We start from the raw sequence: 14,329 nt of genomic DNA, 5'->3' as shown, positions 1-14,329 counted from the left end.
TGAGTGTTGACTCCCTTTACCTCCAACACAGCTAGTTTATATTTTATTTTTAGCTTGGCTATGGTTTAATTTTTGTTTCTTGAGATAGCCTTGCCATTAGAGCCTAGTCAGGCTCTAGAATTGGATCCTCCTGCCTCAGCTTCCCTGGAATTACAGGTATGTACTGCCGTGCCCAGAGCTTCTGTCAGTACCTAACTGATCTTAGATAACCTATTCCCTACATAGAGGATTCTGGCTGGCACAGGTTCTTGCTTTGCCTGAACCAGGAGTGACTGTGTATGTGGAGAAAGATGGCATGCTACAACTGGATTAGGTCAGCTGAGGATAGACCACGAAGAAGGTATACATAGGCTAGACCATGGAGAAGATATACATTGTGAAGAGCTGGAGGGTCATCCTGGGATCTGGAGTGGGAGGGTGTGGTCCTGGGTTCTAGTCCTAAGCATACCGAGCATTGAGTTTTCATCCTTGAGTTTTCCCACGCATCTATTTTCTCTCCTTGTGTTTTTGAGAATGGCTACTGTAGGCTGTGTGTATTTCAAGCTTTGTTCGAGTGGTGCGGTAAATCGCTCTGCTGTGTTTCCCTCCTGAGCCCCAGTGTGTTTTTTTTTTTTTTTTGTCCCGTGTACGTATTGTGAATTTTGTTCTCCAAACAGCCTTTGTGTACACAGATCGGTCTGAACCTTACAGGAAACCAGGGTGCAAGGTGGCAGTGTGTACCTGTTCTCTCAGCAGCACCGGAGGGAGCGCAGCCAGAGGATCTCAAGTTGAAACTGCAGACAGTCAGACTTTGTTTCTTCACGTTCCATTTTTATATTTCTGCTGAATCATAGCAATACCAGAGCATCTCAGGGATCTCTGCTTGCAAACACATGCATACTGTATTTATGTACACATATCGTATAGTATAGACATGTGCATATCTACATAGGATAGTGATATTTGATTTATAACAGAGCTAATATGATGAAATCTTCGGTTTTAGTTTCTTAGAGGGATCTGTAGCCCAGCCAGGCTCCCCTTGAATTTGCAGCGACCTTGCTGTTTCTGCCTCCAAGTGCCAGGATGTGTACCGTCTTACCTCTAATCCAAAACAATCCAAACCATGACTTTCCCACCTCTAGAAGCAGCGCCTGCTCCCTCCATCCTCGTGCCTTTTTTTTTCATACCAAAGATGGAGCCCTTTGACCAGATGCCTCTATTTTATGTATTTATTTTTCCAGACTGGGTTTCATGCTGACCTTGAGCTCTTAACTGTCTTCCTGTTCAAGCGTCCAAAATGCTGGAGTTACAGGCGTGAAGCATCACACCCAGCCTATATATGTCTTAAAGTTGGACAACTGTCGGGCTTTGTTTTATTGAGACACTTACCGTACACGGAGTGTAAACAGAGAGGACTCCTGTAAAGTCGAATGAAGAACTAAATGGGGCGTTTGTAGCTGTCGCTGAGCCACTGCTGCTCTCTGACACCAGCGCTTTCAGAGCTCCAGCTGAAGGAGAAGTGGTTAAGGAAGAGGGGGGCTTGGGGATTTAGCTCAGTGGTAGAGCGCTTGCCTAGGAAGCGCAAGGCCCTGGGTTCGGTCCCCAGCTCCGAAAAAGAGAACCAAAAAAAAAAAAAAAAAAAAAAGGAAGAGGTTAGGGGGATGTTGGCCCGGAAACCGGGAAAGGGAATAACAATTGAAATGTAAATAAGAAATACCCAAGTTAATAAAGATGGAAAAAAAAAAAAAGGAAGGAGGTGCCCATACCATAGCTCGGGCAGGCTAATCCATCGTGGTAACGCATCCAGGAAACAACTGTGTACAAAAGCCGCTCGCAAGGGTGCGCCCTCTACTGGAGGGTGAAGAAACCTCATCGTTACCGGCCTGGTACTATGGCACTCTGAAATCAGACGCTATCAGAAGTCCGCTGAACTTCTGATTCCCAAGCTCCCCTTTCAACATCTGGTGAGAGAAATTGCTCAGGACCTCAAAACAGACCTGCGCTTCCAGAGAGCAGCTATTGGTGCTTTGCAGGAGGCAAGTGAGGCCTGTCTGGTTGGCCTTTGGGAAGATACCAACCTGTGTGCTATCCATGCCAAACGTGTAACAATCACAACAAAAGATACCCAGCTAGTACGCTGCATACGTGGAGAACGGAGAACGTGCTTAAGAGCCCACTGTGAGAGGAACCATTTCATTCTCAAAATAAAAACATGTTCTCTTCGTCTTCCTGTTCTCAGTCGGTCTGAATGTTACGTATTTTCCCCCCCATGGGGTCAAAGGTACCTAAGTTTATGATTTCGAGTGTAAACATGGGGGACAGAATTAGGTATTGGCAGTTTCTCCACGCTCCTTTGTGTGACCTTTAATATAAATGCAAGATGTAAAATAAAGCATTAATGCAAACAAAATGTTTCAGTGAACACATTTCAACAGTCCAACTTTATAACAGTTGGAAATAAACCTGTTAGATTTTACCATCCAGTAGATTCCATCCACTCACTGTACCTTCGGAGTTGTCCTGCGTGCAGGTACATGATTTTAATGTCGTCTGTCCTCCGTGCTGTTCCTGTGAGTTTGCTACTAAAATGGATTAAACTGTATTTTAAAAAGAATTAAATGGCACATGAACTCTATGAGCAGGATGGCTCAGTGGGTAAAAGGCCTGCTACCATGAGTGGTGACTTGAGTTCATCACCAGGTCCCACACGGGGGGAGGGGGGGAAGGGAGTAAGCCAAAGCCCCCAAATTCTTCTCCCCTGCCACCCGTTTAGTATGCAGTGCTGATTTGCTGTTCAGGGTTGGGCTTGGTTTGTAACAGCGGAGAGTTTCTGCCACTCACTACCTCCCAAAGACTTGTGAGGAGGTGTCTAGACCAACATAGAAAGCAAGGAGCCAGTCAGTGTCACGAGGCCAAAGGTCCCTCAGATAGTCAGCCACAGGGACACTCCTGCAGAGTGACAGCCTCCTACTCCTGCTGAGTCAGAAGTTTGCTGAGCACTTCCCAAACCTTTGAGGCCGGATGATTCCATACTTGCAAAACAACGCCACTATCCTGAGAGGCCGCTGCACACAGGACTCCCCTCAACAAGAAAGAAGTATTCTGCTTTTCAAAAATGCAGAGAGGGGGGTTGGAGATTTAGCTCAGTGGTAGAGCGCTTGCCTAGGAAGCGCAAGGCCCTGGGTTCGGTCCCCAGCTCTGAAAAAAAAAAAGAACAAAAAAAAAAAAAAAAAAGAACAAAAATGCAGAGAGGGCCTTTGGCTAAGGACTCACTGGCAAGTTGGGCACTTTTATTGTCTTAGGGCCAAGTTAGCATTTGTGGGAGCCTTCTTCCCGAGGTGGACTGAGCCCAGCCTTCCTGTGACTTTTTTTGTGAAGCCCTGGTTGTATGAGTTAGTTCCCCCTGGCCCCCCATCCATCCGCACATCTGCCTTCCCATTCCACAGCTGCAGCCCTGAGATAATTCACACACGTGCTAGACCACCTAGGGAAGCGGGTAAGATCCTGTCAGCATCCCCTGACCCCACCCCCATACACACAAACACACCCTAGCCTTGGAACTGGCCCTTAACTCATAGTGATCCTCCTGCCTCAGCCTCCTGAGTACTACCATTAAAGGTGTACAGTACTACTCCCAGCTTTAATAAAAATTCTCCTGAGGAAATTGTTGGTTGTGGGGAGAAAATTAAGAGTCTTCTTTTGGGGGAGCGGGGGGGGGGGGGGGGGGCGGAGCATTTTAGTGAGTCTCCTGTCTTATGCCGTAAGGCCAGCAGGGGGCGCTAGCCTGCCACCCTTACAGAAGCTGGAGCAGCGCTTATAATGTAGTCTGGGGATCGGAAAATGGCCCAAATTTGTGCTGTCCCCCAGTGCCAGAGCCTATCCTATGGAGTGGTTAACTCACATGCTTTCGAGTCACAAAGTGGCATATATAACGTGGTCGTTGGGAGATTTAAATGTTGGCGGATAATCTGAGATTTTAAGAGGATCCCAGCTACAGACGGTAGAATGTTTGCTTAGCGGCAAGAATTTCTGAGTTCCCAACACTGGAGGAAGTATGGTGTGATGGCAAATGCTTGAAATTCCAGCACTCAAGAGGTGCAGGCCGAAAGATCAGAATGCAAGGTCATTATTGATTATATACAGAGTTCCAGCCGGTCTGAAGTAGGTGAGACCCCACCGTCCTCACCCTCAGTCCCCTCAACCAAAACAAAGCCTTAGGTGTGAAACGAGGAGGATCTTGGGGTACTGCTCTGCCTGAGCTGACTGGAGATCCTGTTTCGAAAAGAAATTACGAATGAGCAAACAAATTTCAAGGGGATGGATGCTGTCTTCCCTCACGACGCTGGAGGAACAGTTTTGTGGATGGCCCTCCTGTCAGTCTACGGTCAGAACCTTGGGATACTGGTCGTCAGGTGTGAGGGACTGGGTGCTACCCACATGGAGTCCTTTTCCTAACCACAGCAGGTTTGAGACAACAGTAAGCTGGATGGAGACCCTGCCCCCTAAGAGGGGTAGGAGCTCTGTCAGCCTGTGCAGTCCGATGCTAGTCCCGCACAGCGGCAGGCACCGAAGAGCCCTTGATGGTTGCTTGGCCCCACTTCTCAGAAATGTGGCTTCTACTCCTATGTATTTCCTACGCCTCACCCATTCCCCTGTGGGTTCCCAGGCAGGATTCACTGTGTAACCTGGTGCCTTCACACTGTCCCTGGCCTGTAGGGTCTGCTCAGTACATAATTCTAAAATAAAGGACACAAAAAACAGCCAACGATTCAGGATAGTACCTCTTCACGTCCTGAAATAAGAAGCTCAAAAGACTGGAGAGGATGTCTAAGACCACAAGTAACTTTGAATCCTGCATATACTCTTATTTTTACATCCAAGGGCTACCTGTGATAAAGTCAACTTATAAAAGAATTGAAGGAAGAACAATATCAAACAATAGTAACGGGACTCTGATAGCAACACTGTAGCAATAGTTCTATACCTGTGGTCCCTGGGATGCACTTCTGCCTTCTCCCACAAAGGAAGAACTCTACGGCTTCTCTTTGGCATATCCAAGTTACCAGCATCCCCTTGTGTTACTCCATGGACACAAGTAAAATAGGGTGTCATGAACACAAGGGTTGCCATACACAGGGGGAGACCTGAAGACCAGCACAGCCTCTAAAGGGCTCACAGGCAGGTAGTGCATACCGCATGGACACGCTGAGCAGAGCATGGTTCACTTTTCCAGCACGACAGGGTGGGATGGCGAGCATCAGCAAGCTGCCGAGGAGTTCAACTTGAACTCTTGGTTGCTCATGGGTAACTGAAACTGCGGCAAACAAAACTCCTCGGCAAAGGTTCCGGTGCTGATCGATCACAGATGCCATAAAAAGAGACAAAACACCCGTGTGCTTGTGGCTCTGGGGTGAGACGCTTGCTTTGCATGCACAAGGCCCTGAGTTCAATTTCTAGATCTACAGCTCCTGCTGCCATGCCAGATGGTCCTGAACACCTCACAGTTGTACAATGACACATATGAGGATGTCACTAAGAACTGGCAGGAGCTGGGTTGGGGGCACCTGACAGAAGCACTTCAGAGCCAGAGAAAGCTCAGGGGTGGCACTGAGGCTACCACTCCAGCGAGTCTCCAGGTAACAGGGAGGAATATTCTGCCACAAGATGGTGACACACACCTTTAATCCCAGCACTTGAGAGGCAGAGGCAGGCAGATCCTTGAGTTCCAGTCTAGACTGGTCTACAGGGTGAATTCCAGGACAGCCAAGGCTACACAGAGAAACTTTTTCAAAATATCAAAGGGAGGGGAAGGAAAATCCCAGAAAGAGGAAACAACCAGGGGAGGGACACAGGCCTTGGAATACTCTGGGGAAAGCAGATACTTTTTGTGAGATGCCAAACACGTGGACGGGCCCAGAGTCTGATAGGGAGGCAGTCCTTGGGAGAGAAGATCCTAGAAAACCTCCAGCTCAGTCAGGAGAGTCCTTGTTTGGGACTCTGAGCGCCGACTGGAGGCAGCTGAGCCCACAGCAGCCATCTAGGCGACTGTAAGTGAGGTAGAACCATTCTATTCTGCGGTGGGAGGGTAGGGGGTGGAGCCTTGGGAGGAGGGCAGCTGCCCTGAAGAAAGAAAGGGCACCGTTTGTGATTGGTTGGAGATTCTGGTCAGCCCTGCTGGCTCCTTGCTAACTTGGGGAAAATGGGAGGAGGATGGACTGTCACAGACAGAGCCTGGATTACTTTTGGACATTGTGATTCTCAAGCTACCTGAGGGACATCTGAATCATCAGGCTACATCTGAAAGAGGAGAGTGTTTCCACGGTCGCCTCTACAGTAAAATTACTTTCACCAATAACAGAGGTAGGCGCGGGCCTCCAGAGAAAAGCCAGATGAGAGTAAGACCCTGGGTCTATGTACTTGTGGAAGGACACCCATGAAGATTGGGAAGGGGGAAGGAGAGAAAGACTGAGATGGAAAATGTCCAAGCCACTGCAAGGCCAGGTGAGGGCCCGGGCTTCCTGCTTTGGGCTGTGAGGGAAGTGTGGCTGGAAACTGATTCCTGACCACAGGTGACCACATGCCCTTTTAGCTCGGGAAAGAATTGGAGAGAATTTGCTGCTTGTGAGTGGCCCCTGTGTGTGAGCCTGTGTTTTAGAGCATCTAAAGAGCCTGCAAAATAAGCAGAGGGCCCAGCCATTTTCCCCACGTGTGTCAATGGCAAGCAAGAGTTTGCAGGACTGAAGAAGCTGCCTTACCTGCAGAGGCTGGTAGCTGCCCCCTTTGCCCTGTGTTTGCAAGACCTTCAGTGCCAAAGGCCACTGGGATGGGCATACCTTCTGTTCGCCTCTCCATTGACTTGCTTTCTGCCTGCTGACCATGACTGTTCACCAGGAAGTGTATACTGAGTGGCACTTATGTCTTGGGCAGTTACAGTTTTGCTTAGAGCAACCACTTGGGAAGCTTTCTGTCTGGGACAGGTGTCAGTCAGCAGCAACAAGACTCTAAGGTTTCCTGAAGCTAGGCTATTCCAGTGGAACTTGGGCTTCACTATTCAGGAAGGCTCCCATCCAATCAAGAACTGGAGGCTGGAGAGGGGGCTCAGTGGATAAATTGCTAGCCACACAGACATGAGGACCTGAGCTCACCTCAGCGTGCACATAAATATTTGGCACAGTAGCGTGTGTGCCAGGGAGTCAGGGACAGAGGCTCACCAGAGCTTGCTGGCCAGCAGACTAGCCAATCAGTGCGCTCCACATTCAATGAGAGACCCTGCCTCAAAAAAAAAAAAAATAAGGGGGCTGGGGATTTAGCTCAGTGGTAGAGCGTTTACCAAGGAAGCACAAGGCCCTGGGTTTGGTCCCCAGCTCCGAAAAAAAAAAGAACCAAAAAAAAAAAAAAAATGGAGGGTGGTTGAGGCAGACACTCAAATGTTGACCTTTGGCCTCCACGCGCATGTGCAGGTGCACACATGTGAATATACTACATGTGCACACAGAGATAATCTGTCATAAAAATAGGTTTCCCTTTTTAAACTGTTTTAGTTCTTCGACAAGTTTATACACATAATGCACTTTGGTCAATGTTGAGTGAACACTTCTTTTTTTTTTTTTTAACCTTATGAAGCAGTTTAATTAGGTTGTTAACAATTAGAACACCAGTTTGTGAGGGTACATGCCGTTCGTCAGGGAGAACTGAGACCGCAGGTAGCCCTGGAGCTGGGGGACAGCTTTGATCTTTGGCAAAATCTGCGAGTCCACAGCTTTCTGATCAGCCTTTCGCTGCTCTGTAATTTCGTATTTCTCCTTCTCTGTGTCAAAGATCTCACCCTCCTGATGCCTGGGCTTGCGAAGTGGCTTCTTCTTGAAGTAAGCATCAGTCAGGTGTTTGGGAATTTTAACCTTGCTGATATCAACTTTTGTAGAGGTGGCGATGACAAACTTCTGGTGTGTCCTACGCAGAGGAACTCTGTTGAGGGCAAGAGGTCCAGTCACAAGTAGCAAGCCACTGCCCAGCTGCTTGAGGAAAACCACTCTCTTGCCCCTGTGGCGCCCAGTGAGGATGATCAGGACAGTCCCGGGAGTGATGCTGGAGCGCAGCCTCCTCACGTGCTGGCTGAAGGGCTTCTTGCCATGGCTCAGCAGCTTCCGAGGTACGTCTTCAGTAGGGTAATACCTAGGCATTTTTCGAAGCTTCACCACCCGGGTGCCACCGTTCTTGTCCCCACCAACTGTTTTTGTGACGGTAGCAAGGACCTTTTCTTTCTTCTTCTTCTTCTCAACCTTTGTCTTGGCAGCAGAGTATTTCCTTTTGTACAAGGCCTTTCTGGAATACATAGCAGATCGGGAATACCTGCCGATTCCTCTCACCAGGACAGGGTTCCGGCTGCAATGGGGCTTACTCTTCCTCAGCTTTTTAGCCTTAGAACTACTCTTTTTGACCGCACCAGCGGGCGGGGCCCGGGGGGCAGTAGCATCACCGCCAGCCTTCTTGGCTGCAGGTTTCTGCTCCTTTTTATCAGGCTTCTCCGCCTTTTCACCCGCCATCTTGCAAGACGGGAAAGAGGAGTGAACACTTCTTGAGGAGATGAGAACCCCATAGGGCACCAGTGATGGGCCATAGCACGATTCCACTTAGGAATACTGTAGGGAACTGATGACTTTTTTGGGGTTTCACTAACAAGCATGGATGAAGGGTTATTTATAGGACTGTGAGCGACCCCAAACTGGAAAGTCTCACCCAAGCACGGATGACAATTTCTGAATACGTAGAGTCATGCCCACCCCACGCCACGCCCCCTTCAATTACCCTCCCACACTGTATATATACTCTGGTCTCCCAAGAGTTACACGTGCCTGGCAGGGAAGTATAAGAAGGAGCAGCTGGGGGGGTTGGGGATTTAGCTCAGTGGAAGAGCGCTTGCCTAGCAAGCGCAAGGCCCTGGGTTCGGTCCCCAGCTCCAAAAAAAGAACAAAACAAAACAAAACAAAAAATAAGGAGCAGCTGGAATCGCACGCGAGGGTCTTTTTGATTACTCTTCCCGGCCCCTCTCCTTCCACAAGGAAACATCACCCTCCCTGCCTGAAGACTGCTGCAGGCGGTCACAGCTGCTTTTTTTTTTTTTTTTTTTTTTTTTTTTTGGGTTCTTTTTTTCGGAGCTGGGGACCGAACCCAGGGCCTTGGGCTTCCTAGGTAAGCGCTCTACCACTGAGCTAAATCCCCAGCCCAGGTCACAGCTGCTTTAATGAAGGCAGTAAAGGCTGTTGTGCTGTGAGGACAGCACCCTACAAGTCACTCTCAGACCTCTCGTGAATCTATCTTACATTTGTAACCCCTGCCACCAGAGCGCCTGCCTGTTTGTCCATGGATGCACGGGGTACCACAAAGCCTGCCTGGGCTCTTTTGGTCTGACTAGGATGCCAAGGCCACGCCTCCGGGAGCAGGGGCTGGGCTCCAGGGTCTCCCTCAGCGTCCTGGGCACCCTGCCTATCACACAGCTTCTAATATTATCACAGGTTCAGAAAACAAAGAGAAACACTCTAGTGACTTTGAAAATAGTTGTCTCCAGGGAGCAAATACCAAAACTCTGTTTTCCCCACCTAGTAGAGACCCTTCCTCGCTGGCATCCTTCCCGGATTGGTTTCTGTTTCAAGGTTCTGAGTCAGGATTCAGCTTATAGCAGGAAGGAACATTTGGGCAGAACTTCAAATTCATGGTACACGGTCTGCAAGATCCTCCAGAGAGCTGTCGCTCGGAAGACACAAAGAGCTGGTGGTCCCTTTCCTGGGTGTGGGAGCCTTGGGAGATAAGATATCTGGCCCTGCCCAGCCCACTAGAGGTGTGTGAGGCCCAGAGGAGATCCCAGTCAGGAGGCTTTGATCCTGGAAGCTTTTTTGCTCTGCCAATCACCCCAGGGCTGGAAACATTGATATTATGAAGTCTGCATGTTGATTTCAAAAGAAAAAGAAACAAGCAGACAGGTCAGGTCTGCAATATGCGGCTGTTTAAATATGAATGATGAGACAGGGCGGGTGGGCGACCTTCAGCGCGGTGAACACACATTTCATGTTTAGTCACCAAGGACAAAGCTGATCAGGGACGAGACTTTCCTGGTACGTAGCAGTTCCGAGAAAACAAAACCACATTCATTATGCGCAGCGGGCTCAGAGGCCCTGCATGCTCCGTGCTATCAGCCCGAAGCTCTGTTTTCTTGTTGCACAGGCAGATAATAAAACAGGACCAGAGGACTTCGGTGTGCGCATGCGCAGTTGAGGTAGCAAGCCTAGCGCGAGCTCTCCGCCCCAGAGCGGTCAAGCAATTTCTCTGTGTAACCAGAAAGAGAGTCCTGTTTCTCCGCAGCTTATTCTATCTTATCAATAAGCGTGACCCAGAACAAACTTTAACATTTTGGGCAAAAAAGAGCACCGTGTGGAAATACCTCCTAAGAAACAGATTGGAATTTACTCAGGACCCAGAAAATGGTCCTTTGCTATGGCAACCACACAGAATTAGAGTGACTAAGGTTGGTAAAGACGCCTGCTACACAAAGCCTAGTGACCGGAGTTCAAAACCCACATAAAAGTGGAAGGGGGTTCCAGCTGAGCTGACTCCAAAAAGTTCCTCTGATCACTCTTGCTCAACTCCTACCCTATACACACACCGTGAAGACAATAAAAAAAAAAAAAAAAAAAATTAGCGGGGTTGGGGATTTAGCTCAGTGGTAGAGCGCTTGCCTAGGAAGCGCAAGGCCCTGGGTTCGGTCCCCAGCTCCGAAAAAAAAGAAAAAAGAAAAAAAAAATTAGAGCTGGAGAGATGCCTCAGCACTTAAAAACACTTGTTGCTCTTGCAGAAGACCCAGGTTTGGACCCTAATATCCACATAGCCTCCTATAACTCCCTGTTACAGTTTCAAAGGATCCAACACCCTCTTCCGACCTCTGTGGGTACCAGGCTCACAAGTGGTCCAGACATAAATGCAAACGAAACACCAATACACATAAAAGAAATTATTTTTCTTTAAAAAGTTAGAGTGCTTAATCACGTGGGAGGCAGAGGCAGGCAGATCTCTGAGTTCGAGGCCTGCCTGGTCCAGAGATTGAGTTCCAGGACTACACAGAGAAACCCTGTCTGGAAAAACAAAACCTGACAGAACAGCAAGCAAACAAGAGTATGGACTGAGGAGACAGCTCAGTAGGCAAAGTGCTTGCTGCACAGGTGTGAGAATGTGAATTCAGACCCTCAGCAACTGTGTAAAAAATGCCAGTCACCCTGTGCACTTAAAACCCAATGCCAGGAAGCCAGATCTCAGGGCTGGCTAGCCAGTTATTCCCGCAGAAAGAGATTTAGGGTAGAGAAATCTTCCTTCCCTGTTGCAGTAAATAAAATAAGGTGAAGAAAAGATTGAGGAAGGCATCCTTACATTGACCTTTGGCTCACACATGCACATACACACACACATACACACATACATACATACATACATACATAGACACATATACACACACATATACACAGAGACACACACATATACACACATACACACATATACACATACACACATACACACATGCACACATACATGCACACATACATACACACATACATGTACACATGTGTACATACAGACACACTACACACATATATATACACACATATACACACACATGCACACACATATACACACATACATATACATACATATACACATGCATACATACACACACATACACACATATACACACATACATATACATACATATACACATGCATACATACACACACACACACACATACACACACACACACACACACACACAGTAAGGTGAGAGAATGAGGGGAAGGGCCCCAGGGTAGAATTGCCATTGTCTGTCTGGTCGGGCACGTGATAGCTGGGGGACAGTGGACAAGGGGTTACATTCTCTTTTCCCTTATTTGAAAATTGAGATGACAGTCAAGGCTTCCAGAAGAGCGGTGGTACAGGCAAAGGATCAGAGTACTGCTTGCCTCGTGGTAAGCCCTTAGGAAATGCAAGGTATCTTTAGCATTCTCCATCATCCAGGATGAATCCACAACCCACAATCTCCAGAGGGCCTTCCCTCACACACCCAGGCCTTCTGCTTCTTCTGTCTCTAGGTTCCTCCAGGAAGTCCATGCCGCAGCCCAGCCTGGCATTTGTTGTTAATTCAGTATCCCACGTGCCCCTGTGTTGCTACCCCCACACGCTCTGCAGGAACATGTCATTTATTTTTATTGGATTTCCACAACTCAGAGCTCAGCCCAGAGCAGTTACTGGCACGCAAACATCCCCTAGTTAGTGCACTGGAGGGATAAACAATTAGGAAGAACAGAGTTGGGTGGGGCTGCCTATGGGGACTATACCAAACAACCGAAGATGGGAAGGCGCATGCGCAGAGTGCTTAGGACAGCTTCGAAAGAAAGAACTGAGCCCGAAGCAACCAATGTCCCTCCGTACGGTGATTAAACCAGCATTCATCCATAGCTTGGGCCTGGACTCGACAGGAAGGATATGTTAACTACCTGCTCACACCAAAGAGTGGGAAGAGCCAATCCTAAAAGGTTCCATTCTGTATGAGTCTGAGACATGGTTTCATTTTGTAGCCCAGGCTGGCCTTGAGCTCCAAACCCTCCCACCCCATCCTCTGGAGTGCAAGAGTTGCAGACTTGAGCCTCTGTACCCAAAGATCTGAGGTAGAGAAAAGAGAATGGTTTGGTTGACGGTTCCAGCTTTTTAAAAGGAGCAGATGGGACAGGCTGGCAGCTTGCCGTGACAGAATGTTTTTTCTTAATGGTTGCTGTGTTAGTGTCCTCCCTGTGATACCCTATCATTTTGTTCTGCAAGATGCTGGCAGCAAGGGAACTGGGCAGGGAGAGATACTGTGCAAGGTCTTGTAGCTACACGTAAGTTTACAATTATCTTAAAGTAAAACACGTGGTTAAACACATTTGAAGTAAGCCAGTGGGAGCAGAGAGCGTACCACCGGATGCTCACTAGGAGATGCACGGGAAGCTCCTTCCAGAAGGCTTTCAGTGTTCAGAATTAAAGTTTATCAACCATATATTAGCATGTTTTATTTCCTCAGAACTTAGCAGGAACAATGTCTAGTGAATGGTGGTGTGTGTGTGTGTGTGTGTGTGTGTGTGTGTGTGTAACAAGATCAAGATACTCACTTTTAATTTTTTAATTTTAAGTGTAAAGGAGTTCCCACATATGTGTGTCTGTGCACCATATGTATTCTTGGTGCCCAGGGAAGGCAAAAGAGAGCATCTGAGCCCCTGGAATTGGAGTTAGAGGTGGTTATGAGCCACCATGTGGGTGCTAGGAATAGGACCCAGGCCCTTTGGAAAAAGAGTCAGTGTTTTGCCACCTCTCCAGTCCTGAGATTTCCCACAATTCCTTAAGTTGGAGAGGTAAGCAAGGGATGGTCTTTTCCACTTGCCTCTTGTCACAGAATGGAAAACTCACAAGGGACCAACAAGAGGGTGGAGCCAGGAGTTGGAGTAGGGGTGAGTGTGTGTGTGGAGCAGAACAAAGTGTAAACATATATAATAGAATGTAATTATATAATATATAAATAGAGTGAGCAAGGAGTGTTACAATGAGACCCATTCTTTGTATACTAATGAAACATCTTATTTTATTTTATTTTGATACAGATAGACCTCACTGTGTAGCCAAGGATGACCTTGAACTTCTCATTCTCCAGCTCCCAACTTCCACATGCTAGGACACGGGCATGTGTCACTGTACCTGTTTTATGCAGTACTAGGCACTAGTCAGGGCATCACGGATGCTTGGCAGATGTGCTAACTGAACTGCATATTATACCGTTAATGTTAAAAAGTTCTAGTTTGCTTCTGTTGCTGTGTGTACTGGCTGTTTTTTTTTTTTTCTTTTCTTTTCTTTTTTTTGGAGCTGGGGACCGAACCCAGGGTCTTGCACTTGCTAGGCAAGCGCTCTACCACTGAGCTAAATCCCCAACCCCGTACTGGCTGGTTTTGAGTGTCAACTTGACACTAGCTGGAGTTATCACAGAGAAGGGAGCCTCAGTTGAGGAAATTCCTCCATGAGACCCAGCTGTAAGGCATTTTCTCAACTAGTATCAAGGGGGGAGGACCCAGCCCACTGTGGGTGGTGCCATCCCTGGGCTGGTGGTCTTGGGTTCTATAAGAGAGCAGGCTGAGCAAGCCAGGGGAAGCCAGTAAGTAACATCCCTCCATGGCCTCTGCATCAGCTCCTGCTTCCTGCCCTGCTTGAGTTCCAGTCCTGACTCCCTTTGGTGATGAACAGCCATGTGGAAGTGTGAGCTGAATAAACCCTTTCCTCCCCAACT

General features: G+C 48.0%; 1 long non-coding RNA gene and 1 pseudogene across 1 annotated transcript; one reads left to right on the top strand and one right to left on the bottom strand.

Moving 5' to 3' along the window:
• The first annotated feature begins 5,637 nt into the window (after positions 1-5,637).
• Positions 5,638-13,858, top strand: LOC120103610 (uncharacterized). The gene is made up of 2 exons (XR_005506233.2): positions 5,638-6,342; positions 13,653-13,858. It is a non-coding gene; the product is annotated as an uncharacterized LOC120103610 (long non-coding RNA).
• Positions 7,580-8,562, bottom strand: Rpl6-ps1 (ribosomal protein L6, pseudogene 1; annotated as a pseudogene).
• Positions 13,859-14,329: the final 471 nt, after the last annotated feature.

Source organism: Rattus norvegicus, chromosome 6 (genome assembly GCF_036323735.1).
Source record: "Rattus norvegicus strain BN/NHsdMcwi chromosome 6, GRCr8, whole genome shotgun sequence".
NCBI classification, from domain to species: domain Eukaryota; kingdom Metazoa; phylum Chordata; class Mammalia; order Rodentia; family Muridae; genus Rattus; species Rattus norvegicus.
Note: the sequence above shows the minus strand (reverse complement) of the source record. Positions and strands in the feature narration are given on the sequence as shown.